At 43.3% G+C, this 23148-nt stretch overlaps 1 protein-coding gene across 2 annotated transcripts in view; it reads right to left on the bottom strand.

Annotated features, from left to right (window-relative positions):
• LOC111869832 (RNA-binding protein Musashi homolog 2) overlaps positions 1-23148 on the bottom strand; it is a 389564-nt gene that overhangs the window by 290715 nt on the left and 75701 nt on the right. Inside the window, exon 1 of one of the 2 annotated variants that reach the window (XM_023861646.2) lies at positions 6897-6932. The exons of the other annotated variant lie outside the window; for it this stretch is intronic. The gene's annotated coding sequence lies outside the window, so the exon portion shown is untranslated. Of the gene's footprint in view, positions 1-6896; positions 6933-23148 lie in introns of those variants that run through there. 2 annotated transcript variants of the gene reach the window in all.

The raw sequence follows: 23148 nt of genomic DNA on the forward strand, positions 1-23148 counted from the left end.
TAACGAAAATATTTTAAGAAAAATTTAGGCGCCTCCTTCAGATCACAAAAATGTCATTTTATCGTATGTCAGAAATTGAGTCCTGTGATGATGTATTTCGGTATTTATATTTTTTCCTTCTTCTAACAAAGTATCTATTTAAGTTTTGAGGTTTTCATGGCGATGACTATGGAGAAAGTCGTCTTCTTGGATCTGACGCCGTGTATTCTTCGTTTTAAGCGACGTTTCGGAGGACCATGTCACCTCCATCTTCAGGGTACTTGAGTTGCGTGCGAATAGAGATAGCTGTAGCAGCAATGATTGGGAAGTGAAAAGTGCTGGTTTATATATGAAATAGGCGGGGGGGGGGTTGGGAACTGGGACCAATGGGAAGAATGAACAGCGAATAAGTCCATATATCGTCTGGGGGGGCGAAAGGGGGGATATCGGCCAGTGAATCCAGGCAACTTGTAGGTCAATGGCTATCTCTATTCGCACGCAACTCAACTACCCTGAAGATGGAGGCGACATGTTCCTCCGAAACGTCGGTTAAAACGAAGAATACACGGCGTCTGATCCCAGAAAACGACTTTCTTCAAAGTATCCATTTGTTTACTGGCACGCCATTCTGCTAACCTAAACTCATCCCCCAAGAGGGTGGCATTGAAGCATGGGCGCTCATGCATAGCAAGAGTCTCAGCATGACCCGTGTATGTGAAATTGTGCCAGTTTTTGGCTATATAATTTCTCTGGTTTACAATAAAGGCAAAATGGCGAAGTAAAGTGCAGAGCAATGATAGAACTTTTATTAAGTTGCCAGTATTAGTTAAATAATTGTGTCTTTCAACCCGAAAGCAACTTTTTTTTTCTGGGCACTACAGCCCCAGTGGGCCTAGGCCTACCTCCATGAACTTCTCCGTTCGCTTCGGTTTTTCAAGAACTTACACATACGGTAGGACTCCTTGGGCGGGTGACCAGCTCGTCGCAAGGCCTCTACCTGTACACAAACACTGAAAAACGAACACAAACATCCATGCCCTGAGTGGGATTCGAACCCACGATCCCGGCTTCCGAGCGAGCGAAGACAGTGCATGCCTTAGACCGCTCGGCTACCGTGACCGGCCCGAAACTACATTTATGAAAAGTAGCACAAAGTAACCCAGTTTGAAGGTAAGAGTAATGCAAGGTAAAGTTGTCCCTGTGCTTAGTCAAGCACGGGCTTATGAAAATGTGCAGGGAGGAGTGAATGTACAGATCTACAGTTCTTAACCTCGACACTGGATGGTGGTCATTGGTCAGATTCATGCCCCAGCCGCTTTACCCCCAAGAAAATTCGTATACTGTATTATATGATGGGTATCTGAGTGATATTCATAATCAGTCTGAATATGTTTTCGAAGAGGAAAACCTGCACCCCAGCCTGGAATCTAACCCCAGTTCTACGGTCGTACAGCCCGTAGCCTAGCCACTACACCGAGTGAGCCATCCCGACTCCAAATAAAATATCAATGTTTAAATTAATTTTTACTAAACAATTCTGAAAAAAATAAGTAATTCGTGAAAAGGAAAAATAACAAAGAATCAGCTACACTGGTCAATGAGTGCCCAATAAGATTGCGGTCATCTGGAATGTGATTCTATGCAGTTTCGTAGAGTAACTTTCTGTTTCCAGTTTCATGTATCCTGTCATGAACATGGAGGCCATATACGAGGGAAAGTCAGTTAATATGTCACAAATGGAAGTAAAACAGCTGTAATGGGTGTATAAGGTTTTCCATTTGTATCACTAGGTAGCAGCACAGTCCAGCTTCATGGCAGTCTAAGGAGCAGACGCGCATGCTCATGTTCAGAGACTGGTTTCAGTAGTTAAATTGGAAATTGTGCTTGAGGAGGGTACTAACGAAGAACAGCCTTCTGTTGTGCGTTATTTCTGGGCAAAAAGAGTCAACGTAAAGAATATTTATGAAGAAATGTTCTCTCTTTACGGTTGGAAGTGTCTGCCGCGTAAAGTGGTTTAGAACTGGGCGGCAAACTTTTCTCTGATAAAGAAAATGTTGAAACGGAGATGTGGAAGTGGCTGAGACAACAGCCAAAGGACTTCTATGCTGCGGGTTTCGACTCATTGGTAAAGCCATGGGACAAGTGTATCAATGTTGGCGGAGAATATGCCGAGAAACAAATATTTCTTCCAGGTTCGCTATCACATGTACTACGTTTTACTTCCATTTGTGGTCTATTTACTGACTCTCCCTCGTATCTTTTCTGAAACGTTGGTACGACACTTCTACACGGAAGATAGAGGCAGCATGTTCCTGCGAAATATTGACACATAGCTACCGAAGTATACTGTGTCATATTCAAGAAGATCATATTCATTGCCGACAGAAACTCAAATCTCACATGGCCCAACACGATCCCACTGCTCCTTTATTTTAGTCGTCAAATTTATTCTACAGGGTGTGTCATGAAAAGACGTGTAGCGTGACTTACAGACTTGTTAGCCGGGACATTGGCGGTCACCTCCCGAGAAATAACATAACGTTCCACAGTCGGGGGACCTGGATTTGAACTTTCGAGAAAAACACTGTATAAGATAATACCTGAATTCAAAAAATAAAGATAAGAAGAGATTCAACCTACTTTCGAAAATTAAATAAAAAATAAACTTACTGGAAACCATCCTAACGAACAACAATATATTTCAGAATAACATAAACATAAATATAATCGTGGCAAAAATGTTGAGAAGAAATCCACTTATATACGGTTTGACGAAATTATTTTGTGCACCCCTACTGTCCAACAGAAGGGTCCGGAGGGAAAGAGGAACAATATACGATCCAGTACAAGGTCTTCACTTCCCCGCAGAACCACCTTGTTTACGCCTCCACATATTCATTCACACGAGACTCGACAAGCTGCGTGTGACTACAACCACACGAAGCGAGATCCCAGAATAGCGTCCCCAACTTCGCAAATTGCGTAGGTGGACCTAAATATTATTAGAAGACAGTCCGATGTTCTTGCCTCCATCTGTAACAAAATGATTTGTGTGCACCAGAATTCGATGTGTCTGTAACCTCTCAAGAGGACACAAAAGGATGACTCAGATTTGAAATCCCAGAGCTACTTTGTACTGGCTATCCGTTTTGTTAAAATAAAAGGACTTTAGGACTACTTGTCTTCTCGGATGTAACGCCATGTAGTCCGTTGAAAGACGGGAGACGTTTCGGAAGAAAATATCGCCTCTATCTTCAGAGCCGAAGAATAAGCTGAGTAAAAGACCAGAGCTCTGCTTGCCACATGCTTGGTTTATTCTTCGACTCTGAAGATAGAAGCGATATGTTCCTCCGAAACGTCGCCTAACTTTCAACGGACTACACAGTGTTGTACCTCAGAAAACACTACTCTATATAACCACAGCTGTAAGAACCTCAAACCCTACACTTTAGGATTAATGATGTAATAATATAAGGGGTGCGCCGCAACATAGTTGATTGAGGCACTATGCCACAAGCCGGAAGGTCGTGGGTTCGATTCCCGATGAGGTCATTAGATTTTTCAATTCAACTAATCTTTCCAGATGCACTATGTCCCTGGGATCGACTCAGCCTCTAACAGAAATGGGTACCAGAAATTTTCCTGGGGATAAAGGGTGGCCGGCGTGTAAGGCTGACAACCTTACCGCCATCTGTGAGCCGATTGTCTAGATAATGTGGGAGCCTCGGCGGCTCACGTTCCTATGAGCCTCCATGGTCTGTTACAGGGATAGCTTTACCTTTTTTAATGCAAAAATATAAAGAGCTACAGGCCTGTTCATTAATAAAACGTAAGCAGTGGATGCAAAACCGGGGTAGCCAAGTCAAGATAACGACTAGACCGGAAGTTGGACCTCCGATGAATCGGACTTAGGTTCCCAGCACAATTTAGAGAGTCTTCTCCGTTAGCGTCCAGACCAGGTTTGGGGCCCACCCAGACAACTGTCCAATTGGTTCAGGGGGTTATTTTCTTGAGGGTAAAGCGGTAGGGACATGAAGCTGACCATTGACCTCCATCTAGTGGCGCGATTAAGAATGAGCACCCTGTATTTCCATTCTCGCATGTCTTCATGGGATGACGCTTAGTTAATTAAGCACTGATGAAACGAATCTTTTCCACTATAGAACATCTGTAAAGGTAAGGTAACGTTGCCCCTGTGCTTAACGTATAAGCACCAAGCCGTAAGAAGTATGGGGGCGTGCATGTATAGCTCCACCATTCTTGATCCCAAAAATAGATAGAGGTGCCTGCTTCATGCCCACGTCGCTTTCTACCCGGGCTAAGAGCCCCAGACAGCCGGGCACCCATTGAAGAGGCGGCTGGGTGGACCCGAAAGCCGGTAAACACTCTGTAATACTCTCTTGTCTCTGCCTGGAATCGACCCACTGCCGTCCAGCCCGTAGCCCGTCGCTACACCGACTGAGCTAAGCACAAATCGTTCATCTGCGCTGAAGAGGACTCACCGACAACACCAACCAGTACAAACGCAGATACAAGCTAAACAAACACAGTGGCTTTAGTCCGCAAGAGAACTACCGACCGAGCGACCGCCGTTTGTCGGCGAATTTAGTGCCAATTTTAGCGGATAGAGGGCGTAGCGTGGTCAGCGCAACGGATCCCCACGGCCGTTAATCTTGGTTTTCTAGACCGGAGCCGCTATTTCCTTTCAATAGCTGCTCAGTTATCCTCACGAGGCTGAGTGGACCACGTTCCAGACCCACTACTCAGAAAATCTGGTAGCGACGGGAATCGAACTCGGACCTCTGGATATATAGCCAGGAAATCTGACCACTAGACCACAGAGGCGGTCATTAACGCAGATATATGAGTATTAAAGCATGTGGTATACGTACTAGCCCCTGTGTTTTGAAGGATTGAACAGTCTTGATGCACTTCTCTCTTTGCAAAATGTCCCTAGCGTACTGCCTACATCACAGGATGAGACCAGCACGGTCAATATCACAAATGACTCATATACCAAATGGCTGAGTATACAATAAGATTATTCCATTTAACCCCAATTTACGGAGGTTATATTTAAGACGTGCTTCTAAATTGACGAACGAGTTATACAGCATGCAGTGTTCTAATGGTTCATCGTATTTGGTCAGAAGCCTTTCTTACTATTGATTGCAGTACCTGCAGCTCCACGGTAAGGTTGTGAGCCTTAGGTGCCGGCCGCCCTTTCCCCCCCCCGGAAAATTTCTGGTACTCAGTTCTGTTAGAGGCTGAGTCGACCACAGAGCCATAGTGCGGCTGGAAGCATTAGGCCAATTTAAAACTCCATTAGCCTCATTGGGAATCGAATCCCAGACCTTCCGGCTTGTGGCATAGTGCCTCAACCAACTACGTTACCGCGTGCTCCCACTGAAACAGAGACTACTTGGATTACACGGTACGCGTATTTGGTCACTACTTTATGCTGAGTTTGTGTTGTCCACACCCGATATCTGAAAGCCCAACTACCTCTTTATTACATCAAACAGAACCTGACTTCACTTACAGAACTGTACTACTGTACTATCCAATGAAACGTTACACGGCGGTATATTTCTGAATTCTTTGTTTTCCTGGTTATTTTACGGCCATGTCTGTATCTAGATTCTTCATTCATTCATTCATTCATTCATCCAGCCATCCATCAATTCATTCATTCATCAATGATTCTACAGCCCTCTGTTGGGCCCTGGCCTCTTATTCAGATCCGTAATTTATTTTACACAGACGGTAGGACTCCTTGGACGAGTGATCAGCCCGTCGCAAGGCCTCTGTCTGCACATAGGACAACACAAACAGAATAAACACACACAGACATCCATGCCCTGAGTGGGATTTGAACCCAAGACCCCAGTGTCCAGCGCGACCACTGTGATCTGCAGACAGATTCTGTAGCATCCAATGATAGACTGGCATGTGAAACATAAACTGTGAAGAATTTGAAAAGAAGGAGTTGTGACCTTATCGAGGTACTATCGTGGCACCTGCCTGGAATGACTGAGGAAAACAACCAGGATAGTCGGGTGTCCCGTCCGAGACCCAAAGACATCACCCGAGTTACAGTTTCGCCAACTTGTTTGGCCCCTGAATTCTGTACCGATGTTGAAATCAATATATTGTACTGAATCCAATATGTTAGTGGTTTTATCGTCGGAGATATCAGAGCAGTGTAAAACTGGTACCACCGAACGTAAGGAACTGGGGACAAATAAAATATCCTGCCCCAACCACCCTTCTGGGCAGCCGTGATCAGCAAGCAAAGTAGCAGATACAAAATACTGCCCTAGCCTCCATGTTATCAGTATATTGCGCGGCGCTTGAATTATGGGTATCACAGGCTTGTAAATTTGTTACTGAATTCGAACATCAATGCATAGAAAATATATGCCTGAAAGAAAATTTAAATATTTCTGGTGACAACGTGTAATAATAAATCTGAATTTTATTTTCGATACTGGCTATTGTCTTGGTTTTGTTTCCAGCAACAGGTGCAAGTGGGGACCAATGCCTGCTGTAGGTATATAAGTTCGTGACGAGGTTACAGTAATACAATGACTGATTTCTTTGGACATTATCTATTGTCATAATTATTATGTCAAACGACGTTTCGGAGACTCAATGATGTCTCCGTCCTCAGGTAAAATAGCTACTCACTCGTTACATCATAATTGAACATCAGTCATTGGAGAACATATACAAGAATAACTTAGGTTTTGACTTGGAAGATTTCATTCTTATGGACTCAGGAATCTCGTGGATTGGGTGGATGAGACGCATTAAACAGCAGGGGAAATTATTAGAAAAATTACGTAAGCGTTAGCACCATGCGATAATTTTAATAAAACTTAAAATACACAGTTATTTTAAATTTTTTTACTTACCTGTGTATATGTGTGTGCATGCACGCAGCAGCGTAGTTGGTTGAGGCACTATGCTACAAGCCAGAAGGTCGCGGGTTCGATTCACGATGAGGTCATTAAATTTTTTAATTGACCTAACCCTTCCAGCCGCATTATGATCCTGGCGTTGACTCAGTCTGTAACAGAAATGAGTATCAGGAATCTTCCTGTGGGGGTAATGGCTGCCGGCGCGTATGGCTGACAACCTCACCGTCATCTCTGAGCTGATTGTCGAGAAAATGTGAAAACCTCGACGGTAAAAACCCTATGGGCCTCCACAGCCTATTATAGGGATAGCTTTGCCTTACCCGCGTATATGTGAAAATAAAAAACTACATCGAAGTATGAAGAAATATGATAACAATTTATGTATACATACATTCGACTTTACCGTAGTATATTATTTAAACAACAGTAAGATACTGAACTATTTTTACAGCGACAACATGTAAGAACACTTAGAAAACACTCCTATATCATATCGTCAGTTGGGCATCTGACAAATAAACCTCACTATTTCAACGTTATCTCTAAAATTAAACACTGCAAATTGATTTCCACGTAAAGCAGAGGTTTGTGAACCAGTTCTAGAGATCATTATGTATTTGTGTCTCTATAACTACTCCACACACGTTCGTCTATATATCCGTCTCCCTGGTATTTCTATATACTTGTATAATCAAAGGTTTTAGCTGAGAGGTGCTCTAACTTCACTCACGCCTTGATATGTCACTAAAACCTTGTGTTTTGACTGCGCTTTAGAACATTTCTAAAGCTACACAAAGGAGATCACATCATTCACTGTTAGCTGTAACTGATTTGAAATGTCTCATATATAGGAAATTGCTGAACACCGCTGAATTTCTTGCACGCCATATACTCATTTCCTATCGCTCACTGCTTTATAATTCAAAGCGACAGTTTCTTACACGGTGGGCATTCATTTTCTGTCAGAGACAACAAGGCCTTCCGCTTTTATGAAAAAAGGAGGCACAAGATTAACTCTTGTGTTAACGTGTTCTTAAACAAACAAATCTTTGTAGACAGCTGAAGATCAATGTTTCACGGCCTGAGACCACAGTAAAACTATCCCTGTAACAGGCTGTGGAGGCCCATAGGGTTGTGAGACGTCGAGGTTTCTATATTTTCTAGAAAATCGGTCGACAGCCTTGAGACCACAGTAAAACTATCCCTGTAACAGGCTGTGGAGGCCCATAGGGTTGTGAGACGTCGAGGTTTCTATATTTTCTAGAAAATCGGTCGACAGCCTTAACCACCGGCCGCCCTTAATTCCTCAGGAAGATTCCTAGTACCCATTTCTGTTTCAGGCTGAGTCGAACCCAGAACCATAGTGCGGCTGGAAGGAAACAGTGGTGGCTGCAGCCACCAGCTCACGATGTTTCCTCGCTCGCGAATTTGTATACCCTGAAGATGGGGGCGATTCCTTTCTCCGAAACGTCAGTTCACACAATATCTACACGAAACGACATCCCAGAAGACGGCATTCTTTAATAATTATTGTTTCTATACGAATATCTATTCTTTGTCCTATCTACGATTTCATACGTCCATAGATTACGTCCTATCATCGATTTTGTAACATTTTCTTCTTTAAGAATTAGTCCCTTTAGAATTCGCTTCTATTATAACAGTACTCTGAATTTATTGGCACTAACTTCGCCGACAAGTGGCGGTCGCTCGGTCGGTATAGCTCGCCTGCGGACTAAAACCACGGAGTTGACCGTTAATTATGCATGACGACAGGTGCAAGGTCCCATGTGTGTGTGTGTGTGTGTGTGTGTGGAGATTTTAAAAAGTTTTCCTTAACTCCCGCTGATGGTATATGTTGTGTCTGGTTTATATATCCTGTATTCTGTTAGTTCTGGTGTATGTATGAATCGTCACAAATTTCTAGTTTTTATTTATAGAACTTAGTGATCCCAAGAAAGTATTTTTTTTTTTTTTTAAAATCAGCGGTCACCCAGATAATCAAGATATGAAACAAAACAAAAAATTCCGTGGCTTTAGTCCGAAAGCAAACTATACCGACCGAGCGACCGCCGCTTGTCGTTGAAGTTAGTTCCAACTTTAGCGGATAGAGGGTGTCGCGTGGTCAGCGTAACGATTCCTCATGGCCGTTAATCTCGGTTTTCTAGACCGGAGCCGCTAATTTTCCATTCAAGTAGCCCCTCAATTATCCTCACGAGGCTGAGTGGACTCCGTTCCAGCACCACGACTTCTCAGAAAATCTGGTAGCGCCGGGAATCGAAGCAGGAACCTTCGGGTCTGTAGTCAGGAACTGTGACCACCAGACCACAGAGGCGGTCAGTGAAGATATTCAGACATAAATTTAAATTAGAACAGATGTTATTGTAGTCTATAATCGCAACAATGTAGACCCCCAACAGTCACGTGTTTCAAACGTACGTAAAGCATACTTGGAATAGTATAGATAGACACACATTTGCCGCCACTTTGTGAAAGTATTTCACACCGCCTCTCATGAGTCTTGTTTGCTAAAGGGAATGTTATTTAATTGAGTTGGGGCTGCAATCTGATTTATGGGCTGTTTTTATGAAAGGGATTAAAACGTGCAGTAACCGGAGAAGGAAGAGAATAAAGCAACACATCATATCCCCACGGCCATATCGTCATTCTAACCTCAATGTACAAAGCAAGTCACGCGAATTCCATGCGACACACGCTCGCTACAAACCGGTAGTACACAGCAGTTTGCGGTGAACGGAAAACCTCTAAACGGATATGCATTCCGCATTTCTGGAGCAATTTATTTACTTCATAAGGAAGAATAGTGAGACATCAGGTTGTCACTGCGGTGTCTGTGAGTGACGCTGTGTAGTTGGATAAATATTTGCCAATGCTTCCATAAAACAATTTCGGAGCCGAGAACTCTGCTAGCTGCATGTTTGGACGCTGGATCTACTCTTCAATCCTGAAGATGGAGGCAGTATTTTTTCCGAAACGTCAGTAAAAATACCAAACTATGCGTCATATACCACAAGAATACTACTATTCAAGTTAGTTTACGTTTATATTACGACTATAATCGTGTCTCAGTCCAGTTAATAACTTTTAACTACCGAAGTTTTCACAAAATTTGGTAGGAAGGTTTTTTAGCAATTACCGTAACAAATGCCTGCAATAGGGACATCTGCTGTGGAAGCGACCGTAGCGCCACGTAATGGGAAATTCTAGTACACTGATTGTTAAATGAATCAATGGATTCAAAAGAGAATGATTGACATAGACTCGCTGCTCCACATAGATCTTCCCTTGATATTCATGGAGATACAAACTGACTTCCTTACACTGTAACCACTCAAGTGGAGAAGCAGAGACAGTGTCCTCACTCACTCACTCACTCACGGAGCTGAGCCCTTCTTGAGAAGCCGCCAATTGTGCAGCTACTCAAGAACTTCCCAGTTTTATGGAACCCAAAGGTTCATTACTGTGTTCACAAGAGCCCTCCACTTGTCCCTATCCTGAGCCAGATCAATTCAATCCATAACATCCCATCCTCTCTCTCTCAGATCCATTTTAATATTGTAAGATTTGAGGTTTTCAGGGCGGTGACTATGAAGAAAGCAGTCTTCTGTGATATGGCGCAGTGTATATATTGTGTTAACCGACGTTTCTGAGGAACGTCTGTCTGTTGCACCTGCTTACGCTGGTTCGTTTGTGGGTTTCTTCTTGTCTTCTACCCTGAAGATGAAGGCGATACCTTCCTCAAAAACGTCGGTTAACACAATATCTACACGGCGCCACATCCCAGAAGACTGCTTTCTTCATTTTAAAGTTGTTCATGCACCTACGTCTTGGTCTTTCCAGTGGTCTCCTTCCTTCCATATTTCCAATCAATATTCTACATTCATTTAGCCTCTCCCCCATTCACGCTACATGCCCTGCCCATCTCATTCTCCTTGACTTGCTGCCTGGTTGGGCTATCGAATATCTAAGTATGCGACGATGGATGAATATTGGTGAAGGGTAGAAGTAAAACCAAAGAAACTCTGCGAAGAGGTCACTCCATCGCCACTTCTATATCACATGATGTCAACGGCTGTTATACCCAAGGCTCTGCGGCAAGGAGACACAGCCAAAGCGCAGGAGGTAAGGCAAGGCTCCGCAATGTCACTATCAAATCAAAAACAGCCTCAAGTGTAACCCCGTGTCCGGGTTGATATCAGTTTTTAACGTTATATAACGGCGCATCCTAAGCTTAGCAAAGATTTCAAAATCCCTCCTGAAATTCATGCACGTATAAGGAACAGTTCCTTTAGCTTTTCATTTTCAAAATAAGTACTTTTAGGGTTTCGTTTATAAATTAATACTATTTACAAAGATTCTAAAGTACATGAAATTAAACAAACAATCTCCGATATTCTGATAATTGCAATCAATTCAATTTTAGAGAGCAGTCTTCTGGAATGTGGCACCGTGTATATGTGGTGTTAACCGACGTTTCGGAGGAACGTATCGCCTCCATATTCAGGGTAGAAGGAAAAATATAAGAAATCCGCTAGTAGACTACTTGTACCGGTTCTCACGGTCTCTTCGCTTGCGGATTTCTTATACTTTTCCTTCTACCCTGAAGATGGAGGCGATACGTTCCTCCGAAACGTCGGTTAACACCACATATACACTGTGCCAAATCCCAGAAGACTGCTCTCTTCATAGTCACCACCGTGAAAACCTCAAATCCTACAAATCAATTTTAGTATGTAACTTTCCCAGAATATACCTCGCCCCCAAAACCAATTTGTCGTACCCCCCAAATGGGAATTGTCCCATACTTTAGAAACTACTGCCTTTCTGTGTTGAAATTCATGAACAATCGCTGCAGACGAGTGTACGTCCAGTCTGTTAATCAGTCAAACCTGAAACACGATCAGTGTTCACTACTCTATCATAGGAAATTCTTTCCGCGCAAACATTAAAGAATTCATAACCAGAAACATACAAACACATCACAAAAAGGCCATGGAGGGCCGTAGGTTTGTGAGACGTCGAGGCTCCCACATTTTCTAGACAATCGGCTCACAGATGGCAGTGAGGTTGTCAGCCTTACGCACCGGCTGCCCTTTACCCCCAGGAAGATTCCTGGTACTCATTTCTGTTAGGGGCTGAGTCGACCACAGGACCATAGTGCGGTTGGAAGGGTTAGGTCAATCGAAGAATCCAATGACCTCATCGGGAATCGAACCCGTGACCTTCCGGCTAGTAACATATTGCCTCAACCAACTACGCTACCGCGTACTCCCCAAATACATTATAAGCAATAAAATATTGATAAATGAGGAAAGTTACTTCAGCAAGCACTAGCGTTGGTAATGACTATTTCTTCATCTTGCTAGATAAGCTGACAGCGGTCACCCTACACAGTATTTCACATGAAGAGCTGGAGCCGGGATGGTTTATTTATTGCACGAACCTCATATAACGTATCTAACATCTCAGCATTAGAGTCCACATGTTATATTTATTTCTGTTGAGATTAATATTCCACCGTATGCTGCTACGTTGGTTCTTTCTGCAGTCAGGATTACTGGGCTTTTGAACTTCTCTATCGTCTGTATTCTAGAGAATAGAAAACACTACGTTTCGGAAACAGGATCTGTTTCCGTCCTCAGGTGAGTGGGCAAGACATCTACTCAGTTGGGACCCTTAGAAAGAGCTAATATCAATCAGCTGGATTTATGGCCCAAGCCTTTTATTCAGTTCCATAATCATTTTTCACAGACTGTCGAACTCCTTGGACGATTGATCAACCCATCGCAAGGTCTCTATCTAAACACAGAACAGCACAAACACGGACTACACGCAAATACACACCCCGAACATCCATACCCTGAGTGGTATTCGACCCCGCGATCCCAGCGTTCGAGCGAGCGAAGACAGTTCATGCCTTAGCCCGCTCGGCTACCGTGACCGGCAATGTATAAGAATAATATATAAGAATTCAGTTCGTACCTCACAGGAAACAGATCTGAATGCACGATCCCAGCTTCCGAGCGAGCGAAGACAGTTCATGCCTTAGACCGTTGGGCTACCGTGACTGGCAATGTATAAGAATAATATATAAGAACTCAGTTCGTACCTCACCGGAAACAGATCCGAACCCACGATCCCGACTTCCGAGAGAGCGAAGAGAGTTCATGCCTTAGACCGCGCGGCCACCGTGATCGGCATGAGATTCTATAGGATTAGATATAACAGCCTAAATAAAATTAATGGATTAACATTTTCAGTTTCCTCTTGATTTCAGAATATCTTCCTGAGTCTTTTCAAGTTTTAGTTTTCAATTTCGGTTTTTAACGACGTTGCCGGTATCCAGACTATATAGCGTAGATGGCAAGATGAGTCATGAATGTAGAGCAATTGGTAGAGGGATAACTAAAGGGGGAAAACCCGAAATACTCAGAGAAAACCAGTCCCAGTACAACTCTGTCCACAACAACTCCCACACGACTTGACCTGGGATTGAAGCCGGGTCGGCGTTGTGGGATTGAACTAAGAAGTCTACTGCTCCTAAAAGGAAATATGGATGAACTTCGACGATCTTCTCCAATTTACATGACTGTGAATAAATAATGGTCTATTATCTTTATAAATAAGTATATATGAAGCCAGTTACAATTACATCATTTCGGTAGTGCCACGCGACATGGCACTAACAATGCGAGCACTTTCACTTTATGGAACATATGAAGCCAAGTCACGCGTCAAGTTATAGCAGACACGAGAAAGAAACCATTCGAATGTGGAAGCAAGATTGACGATTTATTCTTTCCGATGAACATTCAGATTCACAGGATTCGCTTCGAGAAAATAACGTAGCTAAGGCGGCTCTATTACTGCTGAAAATCACTGAAATATGAGTGGGATAGGAACCGGATTCATATTTCAACAAAATTCTAGTGGAACAGATAAGAAAACTGTGCTGAAAGAGTTACAGTATAATAGGAATTGGGGGAGAAGGGAAAAATATCTATTCTTCTACCGGAAATCGAACTCTGGTCATTCAGCTCATAGGCAATAAATTTACAGACTGAGTCACGGCTGCGTTCACAAGGTGCAAACCCCTACAAATATATTTTTCTACATTTTATTGACATATCATATTTGAAAAAATTAAAAATATGGTGATGCTTAAATTAGACTAAAATATANCCCCAGGAAGTTTCCTGGTACACATTTCTGTTAGAGGCTTAGTCGACCCCAGGGCCACATTGCGGCTGGAAAGATTAGGATTGAAAAATCCAATGACCTCATCGGGAATCGAAAAACCATCCTTCGTGTATCGCAGGGCCTCAACCAACTATGCTACCGGGTGCCCCAATAATAATGTAACGTGTCGGCGAACCAGAGGAGTAACTTCTAGGGAAACGCTAGAATGGACCGTTACAGAGGAAGTAACAATAGCGGCACTGTAAGCCCAACAGTGAGCCGTTGTACCGAGAACATCGAATCTCCACGGTTACGAGAATACGCGAAGGTTCCCACAGAGACAACGCGATAACAATGGGTTACTGCGTAGGAAACGCGGAGCCAACAAAGCGACGTTTCCACTGTTATAACAAAGGGTTCGTTGCCTAACAGCGGGCAAAGATATAAATAGCCCAGCTTCAGCGAGAAACAGTCAGTCTTCATCGAGCCAGCTAAGAAGCCAGCCTTCCTCGAGCCTCCAAAGAAGAAAGTCTCGTATCAGCCTTCGGAGAAGAGAGTCCAGTGTCTCGCCGAATATTGTAAGCAGTGATTGTGACACTGCAAGTGAAAATGCCTGTAAGGTGTGTAAGTGAGGGAAGGAAATAAATTAGCTATATTGGGACAACGGCGTGAACTTATTTGTCGCGTTATACGCCCAACACGTGACAATTGGTGTCAGAAGTGGGATTGAGCTACACACGTGACTGACAAGATTCGAACTCAAGACACGTGACAATAATAATAACGAAAAAGTTAAACCTGTTCCTGCGCTTAACTACTTAAGTACTATGCCATGAAGGCGTATGGAGGAGTGGATGTATAGATCCACGTTTACTTTGCCTCGGCACTAGTCGGAGGTCAGTGGTGAGATTCACTCCCCAGCCGCTTTACCCCTGGGGAAAGAGCCCCCGGTACCCAGTGGATAGGAGGTTGGGTGGGCTCCAGAGCCAGTCTGGAAAAAGTGGAGAGGAGGAAATTTTTACCATACTGGGACTCGAACTCCGACCCCTCGGTCGTCCGGCCCGTAGCCAGCCGCTATACCGACTGAGCTATCCCGGGTCCTAGGGTATAAAGTACAACGGGTTTTAGAAAATATGATTAAGTGAAATAATTTTCATTTTAAATTTATTAAGCAGCAATATCAGCGAAAGCAAATCTAACAGTGACAACTGCCGGCTTGAAGGGCCGATCTAAAAGCTAGGTTCTGCCTATTTAAAATAAATGATCACTTTTCTAGACCTCACGTCTGTATGCGAGTTATATGGTCTCGCTTCCATTTTTCTACTCGGTTGTGGCCACTAAGAACTGCGCCAGAATATAAGTGTTCAATATTAAGGGTCAAGATATAATTTCCGTCGTGCTTTCAGAGGTACGTGCCATGATGATGACGACGATGCTTAGAAAGCGCTGATATACCGTAACCTGGCTGTGTTTGATCTATTGTGTCCTAAATGCAGACGACGTCTCCTCCGGGCAGCTGAAGATTGCAACAGATTTAGGCTACCTACATGAGCTATTTGCGTTGAGAAGAGGAGGAATGTCTGAGTGTGGCTTGCAACATGGAGAGCTCCGTACTGATACTTCTTCCAGGATCCAGAACAAGGCTGAATGGGTGTACAGCAAGTTTGTTTCCATTTAACGAGGACTCTTCAATTTTGTAAAAATATTCATGTCCATATACTTCAGTTCTACAGAATTGAAGTTGAAACCTAAACTGCACTGTTTCTTGCGTCAAAAGAAGTACCTGTACCTCTAGCTACGTATTCTGGGTTGTCCATGTGACAGACAAACGGTCGGCTTTGGCAGAGATTCTGCTCGTCATGAGTGCTACGAGCCGACCAGCCTTGCGAACGCCCACGTGGAATTAAGTGACAAACTAAGTATGAATAAAATCGAAAAAAAGGGGGAGGGGGGAAGAGAATAAAGGTAACAATTTAAAATTATAGAAGAATATATCCGATCGGTTTAATTTTTCTTTTAAAAAATAAATCAGAAGTAAAATTATTCATATACTATAGATTTCAAGATTGGAGCCAGGATAGTGTAGTCTTTATAGTGACTGGCTACGGGCTGAACGGCGGAAGAGTCGGATTTCGAGTCTCGTTACGGGCAAAAATTTCTCCTTTGCATATCTTCGGGACCGGCTCTGGGGCCCATCCAAGCTCCTATCTAATGTGTACGGGCGCTGTTTCTCCGGGGGTAAAGCGGACTTGGCTTGAAGCTGACAACTTACCTCCATCTGCCACTTCGACAGAAGGAGAACGTGAGCAGGCGTCTATGTAGCGTCGATGATGAATAATATATACGGAGCAGATCGAAGAATGAAAATTGGTAGGGGAAAGAAGTGCTACGAGAAAACCTGCCCCCAGTTCCATTTTGTCCACCACAGGATATTGTCACAGCAGTTTAGAAACAAGAAATGTATATCGAGCATGTGTAAAGCCTACTGAGCATGCAAGAATTTCATAGCAACTCTGTATTCAACAGAACACTGCACGTCATGTTGCGCAAAGTGCTCAGACTTCAGATCAGGGCTTCGAATTTGCCATGTTTCTCTTGGGACGAATTGAAGAAGATGAAAATCCTCTCAGTAGATTTTCCTTACTGTTGGTGGGGGCAAGAAGATGTGGCAACTCAACACGCATGTGGTGCAATAAACTGACACACGATCGAAGAACCCTCGTTTATTTTCCGATCACATCAACAGCAGCTCTGAGATAAACGTACGTATATCAGTCACTGGTCCTTTCTTCTCAGGAAACAATAGCAGTTTCCTTTGACACGCCGAAAAATACTGCGGTTTTTCAACCGTAAAAATTCAGCGACATCTTTCTCAGGAGGATGGAACAACCTCAGGGAGCGCAATGGACTGACTCACTTCATGGAACTGAGCCCCTTCTTGAGAAGCCGCCAGTTGTGCAGCTAGTCAGGAACTCCACAACATACTATGGAACACGAAGGTTCACTGCCTTGTTCACAAGAGCCCTCCACTGGTCTCTATACTGAGCCTAATGGATCCAGTCCATAGCGCCCCATCCTATCTCTCTAGGTACTTATTTACTTATGGAAGGCCGCGCCATAGCTCAAGCGGTTAGTCGCTGGCTTCCCACCGCGGCGGCCCGGGTTCGATCCTGGGGTCTGGTCAAGTGGGATTTGTGGTGGACAAAGTGGCGCTGGGGCAGGTTTTCTCCGAGTACTTCGGTTTACCCTGCCAATCTTCATTCCACCAATTGCTCCACAATCACCCTCACCTATCATCTGGGGCTGGTACAATAGGCCAGAAGTGGCCGCAGTACAAGGGACTTAGTCCCGCCCCACTAGCAATAAAAGAAACTCACTAATTTCATGGAACTGAACCCTTCTTGAGAAGCCGCCAGTTGTGTAGCTACCCAAGAACTTCACAATATTCCATGGAACCCGAAGGTTTATTACCGTGTTCACAAGAGCCCTCCACTGGTCCCTATCCTGAGCCAGATCAATCCAGTCCACACCGCTCTATTCTATCTCTGTAAGATCCATCTTGATATTGTTCACACACGTATGTCTTGATCTTCCTAGTGGTCTCTTTCCTTCTGGCTTTCCCACCAATATCCCATATGCATTCCTCTTCTCCCCCATTCCATCTGTACACCTTACTCCACGTGGAATGCGTGTGACATTCAAATGCCATATGATTCAAGATACATTAAGTGCAAGGAGAAGGGTGTTCCCACGTGCATGAATGAAATGAAGCTAGAAGCTGTTTATCGCATTAATGAAACTTTTTTATATCAGGTTTCCAGCTCAGTACCAGCCGGCATTCAAACCAGCGGCCTGTTAGTCCCAAGCAGGGCGAACGTGCCGCCCACTGGCAGCTGGACAACATCCATCAAAGCATCACGCTCCGCTACGCATATCACACGCACACAAAAAAAGAACACTCCAGTGAGCAATTTCACTGTTTTCTTCGGGTTCACTCAGATGACGTGAACAGCCTGCGAATTTCCTTTAGGAAGTGTAATAATGTTAGTAGGTCCCTTTCAAAGTCCAAGATTAAGCATGATGAGGACCCATCACGGGGGGGGGGCAAAAGGTGGGCCCCACATTCACTGAAGCTCTCATAATTAGAATTCTGGCGTTATTTCCAAATGAGGGTAAAAACAAGTTAAAGCTATCCATGTAACAGGCTGTAAAGGTCGATAGGGTTGTGAGACATCGAGGCTCCCACGTTTTCTCTAGATAATTGGTTCACAGATGGCGGTAAGTACGTCAGCTTTACGCGCCGGCCGCGTTTATACAAAGAAATACAACGTTAATTTGTTAAATGTAACCATTTAAAGATTCCAAAATTTTTTCGAACCCCATTTTCGCATTTCTTCATCTTAACCCACTTTCCTCCTTTTGAAAAATGAAACGAGGCTTATGAGATCACCTTGCTGTCTGTATCCTCCTGTGTCTGTCTGTCTCTGTCCATCTTTCTGTGTACCTCCCCCCTTAATTTTTTGGTTGTATTATCCTTCCATCTATGATAGGGCCCCCAAATGGTATCTTTCTTCCAGGTTTTGTCACTAAAATTCTTTAGATATTTCTCATCTCTCTCGTTCGTGCTACGTGCAGGCCCTATCGCCCGTCTCATTCTCCTTTGTTTGATCACGCTAATAATAAGATCTAGAAATTTGTGAAGATGGTGTCCCAATAAAATTATTGATTTTTGGATATTATCCATCGTCCTGATGCCTCCCTCCTCAAGTATAAAGGTCCAAATAAGTGGGCTTTCACCTGAGGACGAGAAAGAGTCCAGTCTTCGAAACGTTGTTTTTTAAACAAAAATCATAACTGTGATAATATCCAAAAAGCGAATAATGGCCCCCTAATAATAATAATGGGTGAAGAGTACAAATGAAGATGTTATCTTTATCTTCATAGTATGCATCATGTTGGGTGTCATATATAAGATAAGTAAGGACAGTAAGGACAGTTTACACAACAATATTTCTGAAAATAACAAAAGATAGACATTAATGCATCAGCATTTTGTTGAAATTAAGACACAATTCAGTTAATTAATGCTTGTACTCATCATGCACCTCAGGATGTCTCAAAATAGGGGTCAAAACATGTAGTGTGGGCAACAAATAAAAACAAAATGTTGACGCACTAGTGTCTATCTTGTTCTTTCAGAAATATTGTTGTGTAGATTGTCCTTACCGTTATCTTTATGTTATTTTATGTAATCTAAGCTCCTTTTGATATAAACATTCCCTTCGTCATATTTTTCTCGCTTAAATGATTATTCAACCATGTAAAGCAAAAGATAATATGTAGGCCCGTTCTGAAGTCACTGCTGTGAAATAAAAGGAACATTTATGAAAGGGCATACATATAACAAAATAAGTTCCCCCAGAAGTGTTTAGACGTTATTTAATGATTAAGCTATGGTTGCAAAGCCTTGTACTATAATTTGGCCAATTCTCGATCGTCAAACGTTGCAGTTTTGCACGCTGTGATGTAAAAACTGTCGCCTGCCCGAAAATTGCTTGTTGACGTTATGCTGGCAAATCCTATTTAACCAACAGCTGTCAGGAACCTGACGGACTGCAAGCAATTACGGCCCATGACTGACAAGTTCAACTCAATCGTCCACATTTTAACGTCATGCAATTATTTGCAAATAACAATTGTCTGTTTTAGAGTTGGCTGTTGTTATGCTTTCTGTCTAACACCTCATTGAGTCCAGTGTCTTTATTACATCATTATTGAACATAAATTTAACTTCTAGTAACCTCTTTCAAGAACTAACGCCTTATTGCGGAGAGGAGGTTTGTGAGTCCCTATGACGCGGAGAACTATGCTGGCGGGAACGTAAGCTCCTGGTAGGGCCACCCACTTCAGACAAGACAAAGGGTAGGGATCAGACGAATTGTAGCCCATGGCTCTCCAGGCTGGGTGTTCGCCATGCAGCTAAACAAAAAACAAACTCCGTGGTTTTAGTCCGCAAGCGAACTATACCGACCGAGCGACCGCCGCTTGTCGGCGAAGTTAGTGCCAACTTTAGCGGATAGAGGGTGTCGTGTGGTCAGCGCAACGAATCCCCAAGGCCGCTAATTTCGGTTTTCTAGACCGGAGCCGCTATTTCCTTGAAATAGTTCTTCAGTTATCCTCACGAGGCTGAGTGGACCCCTTTCCAGACCCACTTCTTCTCAGAAAACCTGGTAGTGCCCGGGAATCGAACCCGGACCTCTGGATCTGTAGCCAGGAACTCTGACCACTAGACCACAGAGGCGGTCGTGCAGCTAAACACTCGAAAAAATAAAAAATTACTGGTACTAAACCATGGAGGGCGTCAAGACCCACGCAGGATTGAGGCGCCGATACAGGCGAACTTTCAGTAATAGCATAAACGAGAGTCGGTATAGTAACTAGACTACGGGCTGGATGACCTAGGATTCGGGGTTCGAATTCAGGTATGGGCAAGGGGTTTCTGTTCTTCACAGCTCCCAGCTCTGAGAACCACCTAGCGTCTTATGCATGAAGCTGACATCCGTCTTCATCCAGTGTCGAAGTTAAGAATACGTTGAGCTATACCTCCACTCCCCCATACATCTTCAATGCTTGGTGCCTAACTAAGCATAGGGACAATTTTATACATAACTTGGCTCCTAACTGAGATGACAGAAGCTCGTATGACAATAATAAAGGTAAGGTAAAGCTATCCCTGTAACAAGCCGTGTTGACTGATAGGGTTGTGAGACGTCGAGACAATGTCTCACAGTTGGAGGTGAGGTTGTCAGCCATACGTGCCGGCCTCTCTTTATCCCCAAGAAGATTCCTGGTACTCATTTCTGTTAGAGGCTAAGTGGACCCCAGGGGCATAGTGTGGCTGGAGGCATTACGTGAATTGAAAAATGCAGTGATCTCATTGGGAATCCAACTCGCTACCTTCCGGCTTGTAGCATAATGCCTCAACCAACTATGCCACCACGTGCCCCCTGCGATCTGTAAGTAGTTAATAAATCCAATTAAGAATCCAAACCCCGTCCATACACACTAAGAAACCTGACAATATTATTTCCATCAACGTCTAATATATAAAATGGACATTTCGAATACGCCACCAATTTTGCACCATGGCCTAAATATATTTCTGCACATACTTCAAGACACATGAGTTATGTCAGTCTAAGATCGCAACTACTGGTGATACAAATATACTATTATGCCTATAAAATGTATTGATACTACCCGAAACGTCCGATTAATACGTTTTCTGGTCTCGCTTTAATCTAAAGAGTTCTTAGCTGCCGAGCGCAATTTGAACGTGTCGTGATGAAACAAAGAAAACTGAGAGAAGCCAGAATTTGGATTTCAGCCAGTTTCTGAACTACTATATGCAATTATTGACTGCGTTTGCCGTGATATATAACTGGATGCATGTTAGAGTGGAACACAAATTTTGTTAGCTCCATCTGAGCTAGCAAGCTGATGAGACGGACGGGAAGTCTATAAATACAGCGCAGTCACGTGTCAGAACCGACCTCACAGCGTCACTCAGAGCGTCTCTTCTACTTTACGCCCCTCGTAGCGCGACGCCTCACACTGTGGATTCCACATTCGCTGTAAGCACATAAACATTATGTATCGCACAGGTCGGCCAAGAGCGAAAAGTTCTGATTCCGTCTTTCTTCCAATTGCGCTCTTTTTTATTAGAATATCTTCTTTATTTTGAAAAAGAAATTAAAGAAAGCTTATGGGATCATCATGCTGTCTGTGTGTCTCTGAATCAACCTATCGAATTTTGAATGCCTGAACCAATCTTCATGAGACTTGTTTTCATATACTGTTCTCTTTTCTTTCCTTTCCTTTCCTTCTTTAGTATATTTCTTTATTATTTCTTTCTTGCTACTTCATTTCTCTTTTTTAAAGGAAGTTGGAGAGAACTGCGCACTGAGGAACTTCACAGATTGTGCTTCTCGTCAAATAAAATTAGACTGATAAAGTAATGAAAAATGAGATTGGCAGGACATGTAGCGAGCATGGAAGAGAAGAAGAAAGAATACAGGGTATTGGTGGAAAACCCAGAAGGAAGGAGACCACAATGAACACCTAGACGTAAATGGAAGGATAATATTAAAATTGATCTAAGAGTAACAGCATGGAGATTTTATTAGATTCGTGTTCCCACTCCTCGCCGTCTTTATGTAGCCTCGCTGATATGTTAATGTCCACACGTCTTCGTCCCTCTATTACATAACAATACATGTTTCAGCATTAACTGGCCATCACCAGATGTATAAACTATCAGGTTGAAAGAAACTGCTACTCTGCTATTTATTTTTGTGTAAATATTTCAGAATATTCTAAAAGAATTTTCACTTCTCCATATCGTCCAGACCGGCTCTGATGTCTCCTAGCAATGGATCTCAGTACAGATATCACTTGAAATCCGAAAGAAATCTTCTTGCCAACAAAATCTCAACAAAACACTCTCCGTAACTCTTAACTACAATGCACTGCACTCTGAACTAATATAGGTCACAGTCAGAGTTACTTCACGACTGACGGTTTACCGCCAATCAGTTCTTCTAGGCGATAAGCTCCTCGAGTCTCACGACCAGTAATTTTATTTTCCAACTGAACACTTGCTATTATAGTCCTTATGTAACATCCTCTCTGACGAGAGAATAGGTCTGTCGTTTATAATTGTTGCTGGTACTCGCCAGCGCAATCATTCTCAGGTCCGAGTCCCGCGGGACTCATGACTACATTTTACTGTCTCAGATTCGAGACTCCCCCAACCTGGAAGGCCAGGCCTCTGCATTTACCTCCCCAGAGGAACAAGGTGGCCAATTTTTACCCACAGGCCACTAATGTAAGCTAAAACAGAGCTTCCTTATATAGACTTCGCAAGGACAACACAGAAAACCCAAGTCACATGATTCCTAGCCAGCGAGTTTATTGGCACGCTGACTATTGCCTAGCAACGAGCTATAACATTCGTCCACCGAGACACATCTTCCATTGTTGCACG

Source organism: Cryptotermes secundus, unplaced genomic scaffold (assembly GCF_002891405.2).
Source record: "Cryptotermes secundus unplaced genomic scaffold, Csec_1.0 scaffold286, whole genome shotgun sequence".
NCBI classification, from domain to species: domain Eukaryota; kingdom Metazoa; phylum Arthropoda; class Insecta; order Blattodea; family Kalotermitidae; genus Cryptotermes; species Cryptotermes secundus.